Consider the following 13,872-nt stretch of genomic DNA (forward strand, 5'->3'; position numbering starts at 1 on the left):
GTAGGGATTCTTCCGATCTCCCTTAGCAGGTGATTGACAAAAGTATACCTTGTACCAACAATTTTCTCTTAATGACTTTAACCCAGGACAAGTTTTAGAGTGGCAATTCTTACACAAACCTAGCTTACGCACTCTCCTATCCTCTTACTGGAAAATGAACTTTTACCGAACCCTACGTGAGCGATAGAAATAATCTTCCTTTGAAGGTCAACGGGGAGTAAATCCCACAAACTAACAGGTGGTGAACACTTTGGTTTCCATCTCAATACTGATCTCTCACCAACATGCTTACTTCCTGTAGACATTTTATACTCGGTCTACTAAAGTTATGAGACTTTGACTCCGGCGCTTGCAACTCCTCTCAATAAAGGATAAAGTTATGAAAATTTGAGGGCCTGGCTATCGGTGGCACTTATACTAATGAGATCCTAAGGAGTCAAGCTTACAACGCTTGGCTTCCTCATGCAAAAAACTTAAACTAGATAGAGTAATAGGTTCAGCAAGATATAGAATGTAATCTTTAAGGTGTGTAGGCTGGCAACTTACCCCAATTTTCCGCTTCAACAGTGGTTTGATAAACTGGATCCTTGAGAAAAATGGCCTCCACATCTCTAGTAGGCAACTTTAGAAAAGGCTTCAGACGATGAGCGTTGACTTTGAGACGAGTCCTTCTCTTTATGTCTTCTACTTCAATAGCTTCAAAGGGTGTGACATATCTTACTACAAACGGTCCCGTCCATCTAGATCTCAACTTTCCAGGGAAAATTTCTAGACGAGAGTTGTAGACCAGAACCTTCTGTCCAGGTTCAAATTCTCTCTTCAGAATTCTTCTGTCATGTAATGCTTTAGTCTTATCCTTGAAAATCCTTGACTTATCATAAGCATCACTTCTCAATTACTCTAATTCACTGATCTGAAGCTTCCTCTTTTCTCCTGCTTGATCTAGGCTGAAATTCATCTCTTTCACTTCCCAATATGCTTTATGTTCTAACTAAATAGGTAGATGACACGCTTTTCCATATACCAAGCGATAGGGTATCCCTATGGGTGTTTTGAATACTGTTCTGTATGCCCATAGTGCATCTTGGAGTCTAAGAGGCCAGTCTTTCCTAGAAGGATTTACTGTCTTCTCCAGAATACTCTTGATTTCCCTATTCGAAACTTTTGCTTAACCATTAGTCTGAGGATGATATGGTAAAGCTAGCTTGTAAATTACTCCATACTTTTCCATAAGATTCCCAAATATATGGTTATAGAAGTGAGAACCGTTATCACTGATGATAGCTCTCGGTGCTCCAAATCTTGGTAGAATGTTCTTCTTCAGAAAGTCCACAATGACTTTATGATCGGCGGTCTTTGTAGGAACTACTTCAATCCACTTTGAAACATAGTCCACAGCCAGTAGAATGTAGGTGTAACCAAAAGAAGGCGGAAATGGTCCCATGAAATCTATACCCCATACATCAAAGATTTCTAAGATAAGGATCGGTTGTTAAGGCCACTCAAACCTTTTCGAGGTCTTGCCCAAATATTGGCATCTCGGACATGCTTTGCAATAAACATTTGCATCTTTAAAAAGAGTAGGCCAATAGAATCCAGCTTGTAATACCTTATCTGCAGTACGTTGCAGGCCAAAGTGTCCTCCATAAGGCTAATCGTGGCAGAATGATAGAATGGATTCCTGTTCTGATTTTGGGATGCATCTTTGAATAATCTGATCCAAACACTTCTTAAATAAGTATGGATCATCCCAAAAATAATATCTAGCCTTTGAGTAGAATAAATATTTTTCTTGTTTACTCCAATGCGATGGTATCTTGTTAGTCACAAGATAATTTGCGGTGTGGTCGTACCATGGTACTTCTGATATACTAAACAACTATTCATCAGGAAAAGTCTCACAAATTTGTAAGTTATCTACCGCATTCTCCACTAGCAATCTAGAAAGGTGATCAGCAATGACATTCTCTGTTCCTTTCTTATCACGTATCTCCAAATCAAATTCTTGCAAAAGTAGTATCCATTGGATCAACCTAGGTTTGGCATCTTGCTTAGTGAATAAATCACGTAAGGCAGCATGGTCAGTATAGACTATTACCTTTGAACCTATCAGATATTGACAGAATATGTCAAGAGAATAGACGATGGCTAAGAGCTCATCCTCAGTAGAGTAGATCCCTTATAATATCAATCTTCGCTCAATCTACTAGAATTTCTTCTTTTGAAACTTGGTGACCCAGCACTATCCCTTCCTTTACCATGAAGTGACACTTTTCCCAATTCAGAACTAAGTTGGTATCGCAACAACATTTAAGGACTAAGGAGAGATGGTGCAGGCAATCCTCAAAAGATGATCCAAAAATTGAAAAATCGTCCATAAAAACGTCCATGTATTTCTCCACCATGTCGTCAAAAATACTCATCATGCATCGCTGAAAAGTGGCAGGTGTATTGCATAGACCAAAAGGCATACGATGGTAGGTGAATGTTCCAAACGGACATGTGAATGTGGTTTTCTCTTGGTCCTCAGGGTGAATATGGATCTGAAAATATCCTGAGTAACCATCAAGAAAGCAGTAGTAAGCTTGTCCAGCTAATCTTTCTAACATCTGATCGATTAAAGGCAATGGAAAATGATCTTTTCTCAATGCGCTATTCAGCTTCCTGTAATCGATACAAACTCTCCATCCAGTCTGAATCCTGGTTGGAATCAATTCATTGTTCTCATTCTCGATTACTATGGTTCCAGACTTCTTCGGCACAACTTGAACTGGACTAACCCATTAACTATCAGAAATAGGGTAGATAATGTTGGCATCAAGGAGTTTGACGACCTCTTCTCTAACTATTTTCTTCATCTTCGGATTAAGCCTCCTCTGTGGTTGCTTAGAAGTCTTGGAATCTTCTTCCAAATGGATCCTATGTTGAATTATCATAGGGCTAATCCCCTTGATATCATCAATTGTCTAACCTATAGCTGTCTTATATTCCTTTAAAAGTGCTACTAAATTGGATTCCTGCTCCTCAGTTAAATCTGATGCAATGACTACTGGGTAGGTTCCCAAATCTCCCAAGAAAACATACTTGAGTGTAGACGGTAAATGCTTCAATTCTAGCTTAGGAGGCTCCTTCTTAAGCTCCTTAGATGGTCCATCAAGCATAGGCAATTCAAACTTTTCTTTGAACTTGTTGTCATCCATGACAGGTGATAAATCCAAGATCGCATTGATTGCCTTGACACTAAGTTCCTCACAGTTTGAGTTTGTCAGAGCTTTTAATAACTCGTCAACAGGATATGAATGAGTCAGATAATCCTGTGCTAACGCTTCAATCATGCATACCTCGTTCACATCACACACCTCATGTGGTTGCTGTAACATATGGAAAACATTGGTCTCAACTCTCATATTGCCAAAGGATAACGTCATATTACCATTTCGACAGTTGATGAGTGCATTTGCAATGGCCAAGAATGGTCTGCCTAGAATTATTGGTATCTGCCTACCAGATGTAGGTTATGTGTTAAGTACTATGAAATCAACCGGATAATAGAAATCTTCGATCTTGATTATGACGTCTTCAATGATTCCTCTAGCTATCTTCACTAATCTATCTGCCAACTGTAAAGTAACATCAGTCGGTTTTAGATCCTTCAAACCCAACTTCTCGTAGACGAAATATGGTAGAAGATTCACATTGGCACCCAAATCTAATAAAGCTTGCTCCTCAAAAGAATCTCCAATTCTGCATGTAACAGTTGGACTTCTAGGATCCTTCAGTCTCACAACTGCTAGATTTTGTAGGTACGATGAACATCTTTGAGCGATAAAAGCTTCTTTCAAAATGTTGGTCTTCTTCTTCACTAGATCTTTCACAAACTTGGCATACGAGGGAACTTGCTTGATGGCGGTTAGAAATGGGATATTAATCTGTAAATTTTGAAAGACATCGCAAATCTCCTTATACTGGTCATCCTTTCTGGTATTCACTAGTTTCGAAAGAAACGGTGCTGGCAGATTCTTCAATATCAGTTCTCTTCATTCGGTTTCGGTTGGCTTGGTAACAGATAGTGGAGTGACAGGTGGTGTCACTCATGATGGCTTCTTCTTACTTACTTCCATAGTAGTTCCTTCAACTTCTTTTGCAACAGTTTCTTCAGCAAGTGGCACAACACTAGATATATTTGGAGTGTTAGAACTGGGTGGGATGGTGGGGACATAAGTTACCTTAGGCTCCGCAGAATCTTTTCTTGGTTCATAGATAATCTTGTTATTAACCTTTTTGCCTAACCTCAGAGTGGTGACAGCATTAACTTGATCATTCGACTAAGTAATATCCAGGTTATCCACCTGCAAGACACCTCTTCCTTTTGGATTTGGCTCCGGCTGGCTTGGTAATGCTCCTTTCGATCTTTTCGTCAAGGCGGCAGCGATTTGCCCTATCTGGCCTTGAATGACACTAAAGTTATTCTCCAGCTTCTGGGTTCTTTGATTTGTCTGTTTCAGCTCATTGACAATGGTGGTGATAGCTTCTTCTAGATTGCGGATAACTGTTTTGCTCTACTGAGGCGTAGGGGCAATGTATCTACTCATAAGATCTGGTACTAACTCTCTGTTTGTGTTGGCATGGTATTTCTGGTTACGTATGATCATTGATTTCTCGTATGGTTCTTTGGCGGTCCTGAAACCGAGCATCGGGTTATTCGAACCGATTAGACTAATTCTGGAATCTTGGAGGAAAATTCCTCTGATTTGTATTATGTGGTTTCCAATAATTTTGTCTCTGATTGAACTGGTTATTTATTCCTAAAGAGTTGATACTACATGCCTCTGCGTTAGTATCCAGATAGTACGAACACTCTTCAGTGGTGTGGCCTTCATCAGAACATAGCTCACAGATGACATAACAAGGCTTGGATGGCTGAGGTTTAGCTTCGAAATTATTTGCTTTCGGAGGATTCATAGAGAACTGATCAAACTTCTTGTTTAGAGTTTCAAGTCCTGTTCATAGGCTTGCCATAATTTATAGCATCACTTGATCTGGGTCTTCACGAACTTCGTTACCAAATTGCTTCGGAATCCCCTCCACTCTAGCTACGTCCTCGTTACTTGTACTCCATTGTTGAGTGTCTTCAGCTAAATTCTCGAGAAAGTTGTAAGCTTACTCCCCATCCAATGATGTAAACTTACCTTGATGCATTGACTGTATCATCTGTTTGTTCATAGTAGAAAGTCTTCAAAAGAAAAAATGAGCCAGTGTGCTCTTATCATAACCATGATGTGGACATGAGACTAGCAGATTATTAAATTTCTCCCAGCTTTGATGATATTCATCAATCACCTTCACTTTGAAATTGTTGATGGATTGATGCATGGCATCTGTCTTCTGAGGTGGGTAGAACTTGTTCGTAAACTTTGTTCTCAACTTCTCCCAGTTGTTGATTGAATTGATATGCTGTGTAGTTAACCATTAGGATGCTTTACCTTCAAGTGAGAGTGGAAAAAGAATTAACTTGATACTCTCATCCCTGATATTCTAGTTCTTGAAAGTTCTGAGGACTGATAGAAATTTGTTCATGTGAACATAAGGCTGAACATTATCTGAACCGTTAAACTTTTGAAGCATAGAAATGATTGATGCTCTAAGCTCAAATTGGTTAGCTTCTGTCTCTAGAAAAATAATATTGCTAGGTGGGTCTCTAATGATTGGCAAATAGAACTCACTCAGCTTCTTCCTCTGTTGTGCTTGCATGGGTGGGATAGCTTCAGGATTATTCGGGTCCACAACACCTCCATCATTACGTGTGGCCATTGTATCAATCTCGTCTAGTATTCTTATGAGTCGGTTGTTAAACCTTGTCCACTGTTGTGTTCCTACCGGACAATGATATGGACGACGGGGCATACCCTAGAAAATGCTTCTGAAAATGACGAAAAACTATCTTACTATGCTTGAATGCAATTAAACCAATATGCAACTATTCTAAATTATACTAAAATGCAATTATACTAATTTTTTGGATTTTTTTTTTTTAAAATAAAACTACTTTCCTTCAACTGGATTGGGCTTTGTAGCTAGTGTCTCGCCCGTTGTCTAAAGCTGTCTCTTCTAGGGTTATGGTGAATCACTTGGATTGCTTAAATACCATGGCCCACAGACGATAGTCCGTTTCTCAAGATTCAGACAAGATACACTAGAGTTCGATGTTTCACTGTGTTGGCTTACAACTTCAATTGTTGAAAAGGTCTTCAATGTAATTATACTAGAAAGCAATAAAACTAAACTACGATGCAACTAAACTAAGAGTGAAATAAAAAGAATGGAGATTTGACTAACCTAGATGGTAGATCTTGTCTTCGAGATGTCTTTCAAGCTTCTCTCTTTCTTAAAAGGATGGATGATGCGGCTAAAATTACCTCAAGATCCAAAGTTCTAATCTTGAAAGAAAACGTTAAACATAAACAACTTAAAACGATAGTGGTGCCATTTGACGTACACGCGTTCCTTTTGTCTGTGTAAGATGATATATGGAATGTGTAGATGGATGATGGATGATGGTCATTGAACAAAACAGAAGCGTATCAAACCTAATTATCCCTCAATGAGTAAAGGATGAGTAGGATATCGTTCCACTTTTAAATATATGTTATGTGAAGGACAGGACTGGAAAGGGGGTTTGAGGGATTAAAAAGTATGATTGTAGAGATTTTAGATTCTAATGCTAAACTAAACTAAACTAACTAAACTATTGAGAATTTATAGGAGAGAGAATTCAAGAGATTAGAATACACCGCTACCTTTGATCTGTGACCTTCTGCTTCATGGTTGTTCTCACAAGTAGACTACAATTAGGCAATCGAGCGAGTGCCGATGCCCTCTTGGATGAAATATCATTAACAATTAACTCTACTTAAGGTTGTTCCTATTTTTATGCTATTAATATCTTCTTTCCTTTTATGTAAGCTCGGGCAGCCATTCAATGTATTACCGGGAGCAACATCAAGGAGTACTTCCTAATAGGGCGACCATTTAATGAATCACCACGTACGACAAACACAAAGAATACTTCCCCTAGGCACCCACTCCCTAAGCTACCCCTTCTAGGGCAACACAAAGAATACTTCCCTAACTCTAAAGAACTACACTACTAGAAGAAAAGTAAAGAACACTAGAATGGTATTAATATTGCAAAACATAAAGCATATTATATACTTCCATCCCCTGGTGTGGGAAATGGAACTAATAACTAAAAACATAAAGAACTAACCTGATTGGAGAATACCATGAACCAGAACAATCATTAAACCCTAAGCACCGGCTTCATCTTCTCCCTTGAAGGAAAAGATTAACCTTTCATGAAGAATGAAGAACACGAAGAACGAGAAGAAGAAGAGTCAAAGAACATAAGACTAGAAAGACTAATTTATTAAGACTCGACTAGTGAAAACTGAATCTTTTATTATTAATCTCTCGCTGCCTCAAATTCTGGAGACAATAATATAAGTGAATTGGCGAGTTTCATAAGGCACTTAGGTCCTCTATTTATAGGGATTACAATGAGTTCTAGAAACATTCCAAATTGTGGCTTGTTTCCTATTACAAATCGACTTCTTTTAGAGTCCAACTTCGTTTTCGAAACAGTAAAAGAGGTGGCTATAGTGTCGCTTCATGCATCTGGACGCACGGGCCTTGCGTCCCAGATGCAAGAGTCTATTTTTCCTCTTTTGCTCCATCCTTCTTTCCTCTTTTGCTGGCTTTGATTCAAGCAATGAATCATTTTGCCTTAGGCTTCCAAATAGGCTTTAAAACAATTCCAAGTCGCATCTTTCATAGCTTCAATTCCTTGGCCTTCTCCATGATTGTCCACGGGCTTCCCATGTGATCCTTAATGCTCCGAATTGCTCCGTTTTACCCCTTTTTCTCTAATATTCACAAAACTCTCTTTTCACCTGTAGAATCATAAAACATGACTTACAAGCACTGTTAGTCCACTAAGATGGCTAAACAAGAGGTATAATCGAGGGTTAAAATGCACTTTTTGAGCACTTATCAATGAGCTATATCAAAAGAATCCAGGAGGTCCACATCTAAAGTGTATATCACATGAGGATGCACATTTAATCATTGCAGAACTCCATGAAGGAGAATGTGGAAACCATTCAGCTGGAAGGTCATTGGCAAATAAAATCACGAGGCAAGGATATTTTTGGCCCCAAATGCGAAGAGATTATCTTCATTATGCTAAAAAGTGCATGCAATGCCAAATATATGGATATGCTATACACGTTCCAGCTGAGGAGTTGCACTGTATATCGAACCCATGGCCTTTTGCGCTGTGGGGCATGGACATTGTCGGTCCTCTAGCACCTGGAAGAGGTAAAAGATGATTCATGCTCACGGTCACAGACTATTTCACCAAGTGGGTAGAGGTTATAGCCTTACAACACATAAAATAGCAAGATGTGATAAATTTTCTTTTCAAAAGAGTAATATGTCGATATGGGTTGTCATATGCTATTATATCAGATAACAGCCCACAGTTCGAGGGAGGAAAAGTAAAAGCTTTCTTGCAATCATATAAGGTGAAGCATTTCACATTTGCGCCATATTATGCTCAGGGTAACGGGCAAGTAGAAGCAACAAATAAAATCATTATGGATAATATCAAGAAAAAGCTGGAAGACAAGAAAGGTCTCTGAGTGGATAAATTAAACAACATTCTATGGGCTTATAGAACGACACCTCGAACTGCCACGGGTGAATCTCCTTTTACACTAGCTTATGTCATGGAAGCAGTAACCCCATCAAAAATGGTGGAATCGACATCCAGAACCAAATTCTTAACGAATGGCCAAAATAATGAAGTAATGGCAGCAGAAGTCCTCAATCTCAAGGAAACAAGAGATCAAGCAAGATTAAGGCTCGACACGTACCATCGGTAGCTCAGAAAAGCTTTTAGCAAGAAAGTGAGAGAAAGACATTTTCAAGAAGGGGATTTACTCTTGAAAATGGTTACTCAAGCAACTAAAGAGAAAGGGGTTGGCAAACTAGCAGCAAGCTGGGATGGGCCTTACATCATTCACAAAGTGGGAATCAATGGAGCTTACTACTTAAAAATGGCTGAAGGTGTAATATTACCAAAGCCTCAAAATATAAGCAATTTGAAAGCAATTTATCAATAAAGAATATTCTAAGTATCATGATGTATTTTTTTGAAGTTATACATTCAATAAACAGATTGTTATTTCCAAAAGCAATATCTATACAAGTATCGCAGATCCTCATATCTCTAGAATTATTTGTTGATAACAGGTCAAACAAAAACCCTGGTGATATGTGGATCCTCATCTCAATAACAGGTCAAACAAAAACCCTAGTAATCTGTAGATCCTCATCTTGATACCAGATCAAACTAAAACCTTGGTGATTAGTAGATCCTCATCTCGATACCAGGTCAAACGAAAACCCTGGTGATTTGTAGATCCTCATCTCGATACCAGGTCAAAAAATCCAGTTCTTGGCAACAATGTCGAGTTCGAGTAAAAAAATCCAGTTCTTGGCAGTGATGTCGAGTTCAGGTAAAAAAATCTAGTTCTTGGCAACGATGTCGAGTTCAGGTAAAAAAATCCAGTTCTTGGCAACAATGTCGAGTTCAGGTCAAAAAATCCAATTTTTGGCAGCAATGTCGAGTTCGGGTCAAAAAATCCAGTTCTTGGCAGCAATGTCGAGTTCGGGTAAAAAAATCTAGTTCTTGACAGCAATGTCGAGTTCGAGTCAAAAAATCCTGGTATTGGCAAAAATGTCAATATGAGGTCAAGATTGTGATGAAAATCCTGGTATGGGCGGAAATATCGATATCAGGTCAAAAGTGTGATGATACCAAGATCAGGTCAAGAATCATTTTGAGCTGCAATCAAATAAGCTCAATGAAAATCCTGGCATCGGTGGTGATGTAGGCTCGATGCCAGGTCAAAGAACAATGGGGAAACACTAAAGGTATGTAGCACAAGGGACACTATCTTGGAAGGGAATAGTGTCAAAATTGTATTTTGTTTCCAAAATTATTACAAGTTGCCATTTGATAATATTTGTAAATAGAATACCAATAGAATTTTAGTTTTTTGGTTATTGCAGTGAAGAAAAAGTAATATGATAATATTTCATGTAAAAACAGAGCTATTTTATTATTATTCAATTTTTCAAAAGTAAACAGAACATTAGGTAAATAAAAGAACGCAATGAGAGAATCAATCTTCATCCTCATCATCTTCATCTTCATCTTCATCTTCATATTCATCATAATTTTCATATTCATCATAATTTTCATCTTCATCTGCCTCGTCATTATTTTTTTCGTAACAGTACGGGTCTCGGGGAAGCCATTCATCTTCTTCTTCTCTTTCTTCTTCTTTTTCTTCTTCTTCTTCGTCTTCTTTTTCTTCTTCTTCTTCATTTTCTTCTCTGTCTACTTCTTCGTATGAATATTCACTGGTAGGGCAATTTGATCAGTGAGACCATTTGGGGATAGCCATGAAAATAACTAAATAGAGGAAGAAGTATGTGAGAGGAGACATTGTTTTAAGAAATTTTGTTTATAAAACACAGGCTACTCTTATATAGTTTGAGGATGGGTTTTTTATAGAAGTAAAAAAGTGTAAAAACGAGGAAACTTAATGGTGATTAGTAAGAAAATGAGAAAATTTAATGGTGATTACTAAGAAAACGAGGAAAATAAATGAAAACACAATTCTTGGTTATCTGTGTGTGTGATAGTTTAAGATTTAAATGATAATTTACTGCATGGTTGAGTTTTGAGCCAATTGGTTGAATTTATTTATTATTGTTAAATGTGAGTTTTTATATTAAGTAAATGTTATAAGGTCCATTACCAAATTTGTGTTCAAGCAAGGTTACGAATTCGAATCCTGGTATCGGTACCAGGTCAAATAAAAAATCCTGGTAATCTGTAGATCTTCATCTCGATACAAGGTCAAAAATTATTGATCAAAGATAATGGTATCTATACATATATATCGATCTCGAAGATATGATATCAATTGATACTGCTTTTAATTGGAGTGGTATCAAAAGTCGAATTTTATTTTCAAAATATTACTAAGTATCAAATGATACTGCTATTATTTGGAGTGGTATCGAAAGTCGAATTTTCGATTCAAAATATTACTAAGTATCAATTGATACTGCTTTTAATTAGAGTGGTATCGAAAGTCAAATTTTCTTTTCAAAATAGTACTAAATATCAATTGATACTGCTTTTAATTGGAGTGGTATCGAAAGTCAAATTTTCTTTTCAAAATATTACTAAGTATCAATTGATACTGCTATTATTTGGAGTGGTATCAAAAGTTGAATTTTCGATTCAAAATATTACTAAGTATCAATTGATATTGCTTTTAATTAGAGTGGTATCGAAAGTCAAATTTTCTTTTCAAAATAGTACTAAGTATCAATTGATACTGCTTTTAATTGGAGTGGTATCGAAAGTCAAATTTTCTTTTCAAAATATTACTAAGTATCAATTGATACTGCTATTATTTGGAGTGGTATCGAAAGTCAAATTTTTTATTCAAAATATTATTAAGTATCAATTGATACTGCTTTTATTTGGAGTGGTATTGAAAGTTAAATTTTCGATTCAAAATATTATTAAGTATCAATTGATACTGCTTTTATTTGGAGTGGTATCGAAAGTCGAATTTTCTTTTCAAAATATTACTAAGTATTAATTGATACTATTTTTATTTGGAGTGGTATCGAAAGTTGAATTTTCTTTTCAAAATATTACTAAGTATCAATTGATACTGCTTTTATTTGGAGTGGTATCGAAAGTCGAATTTTCTTTTCAAAATATTACGGGTTAATTAGACTAAACCCCCCATTTTATATACATGTTTAGACTAAACCCCCCATTTTATGATTCCTTAGACATAAACCCCCATTCTGTTTTCTCCTCATCACACAACGTCAATATTTTACTTAATACCCTAACTGCCCTTGTTGTGTTTAGTGCACAAACTCGTGTAAATTTTCTACCTCTGACAATTCTATCCACTACACTAAATCCCAGGGAACAAATAGCAATCATTCACAAACATGAACATTTAACAAAAAAATAATGATTGCATACACTGCATAAAATAGAGAACGCAACAGAATTGTCAGCCAATTCACCACTTCTAATATGATCATGCTATAGATAAGTTCCGCCAACCAACTATGAACATTAGAATACTACCAAAGTTATCACCCCTTCTCATGTAACCTCACGAAAAGTCACATATACTACAAAGCAAACAATCAACCACTGGTTATATTTCCTCCAATTATAGACCAAACCTATTTATCTACTGTTGAGTACTCAGACACTAACTCTACAAATATGTTGACATCTACACTCTAATAGACAAATCACAAAGCAGAACTTGGAGTAACCTAGCTACTGAAAATGAAAATTCCAACTATGCTAAAAGTCTCATCCGAGGGGAACTCTAGAGCAAGAACTCACCAGTTACTATGAACTTGTGTTTAATAATGACTTTGATTATACAAAAAATAACTTACTTAAATCAAATTTGAAGTTTGTTAGAGGCTTTTGTTGACATTACTACCTATCTTGGATTGACACATGTAACTCCATTCAACAAATGACAAGTTTAGTGTCTTAGATGGACTGGGTGTGGCGATTCTATACCCAAATAATGCTTAAAGATTACTAATGAATTATGAAAGAAAGCCTTCGATGTATCATTTGTAGAATTCTCACATATAACAGGCCAGACGGGTCAAATGATGACCAGTGATATAATATATTCATGGCAGCAAACACAAATCACATACTCAAACTCTCCTTCCAATTGAAGCTTATAGATTATTTACATTCAAACATGGAATACACAAAATCTATATACTCCAACTTAATTAAGAGTGTTATATTGCTTGATGTCACATATGATGTCATACATAAAATTGAATGTATTCTATGAAGCCATCAAATACTTTCTTGAGCCCATTAATCATGATAATGTGAGAGTTCCAAATGCAAAAATGGAGACATCTTACATGAACCACTAAGTAAACCACTAAGTAAGCCATAAAAAATGATTGTTGTTTTGTGTTTCAAATGAGCAAATGGCAAGATGATGCGATGGAGAGGAAGAATGATGGGAACTTAGAGCTTGTGCAATTAGAGTTTTCTTTTTCTTTTTTTTTTTTTTTTTTTTTTTCTAAAAACAACTTTTGTGTCATAGCTTACACTAAACACAACAAGGGTAGTTAGGGTATTAAGTAAAATATTGACGTTGGTGTGATGGGGAGAAAACAGAATGGGGGTTTATGTCTAAGGAATCATAAAATGGGGGGTTTAGTCTAAACATGTATATAAAATGGGGGGTTTAGTCTAATTAACCCAAATATTACTAAGTATCAATTGATACTGCTTTTATTTGAAGTGGTATCGAAAGTTGAATTTTCTTTTCAAAATATTACTAAGTATCAATTGATATTGTTTTTATTTGGAGTGTTATCGAAAGTCGAATTTTCTTTCCAAAATATTACTAAGTATCAATTGATACTACTTTTCAGTGGAGTGGTATCAAAAATTCAAATTTTCTTTTTAGATATGTTTAAGTGTCAAAAGCTACTAACATATATATTGTAAATATAAACAAACCAAAAGGAGAAAAAGAGATCTATTTCATATGTCGAAGCAGTTTAAGAAAATAAGGCAAAATAGACAACTCGTTGTATCAAAATTACAAATTGATGCAAATTTCAGCTCGTGGTGGAGTTTTTGGGTTGACTAAGAATGTTGCATCTGGCCTCAAGATCTAAGTCGACACCAGCAAGCATATC

Source organism: Coptis chinensis, chromosome 5 (genome assembly GCF_015680905.1).
Source record: "Coptis chinensis isolate HL-2020 chromosome 5, ASM1568090v1, whole genome shotgun sequence".
NCBI lineage: Eukaryota > Viridiplantae > Streptophyta > Magnoliopsida > Ranunculales > Ranunculaceae > Coptis > Coptis chinensis.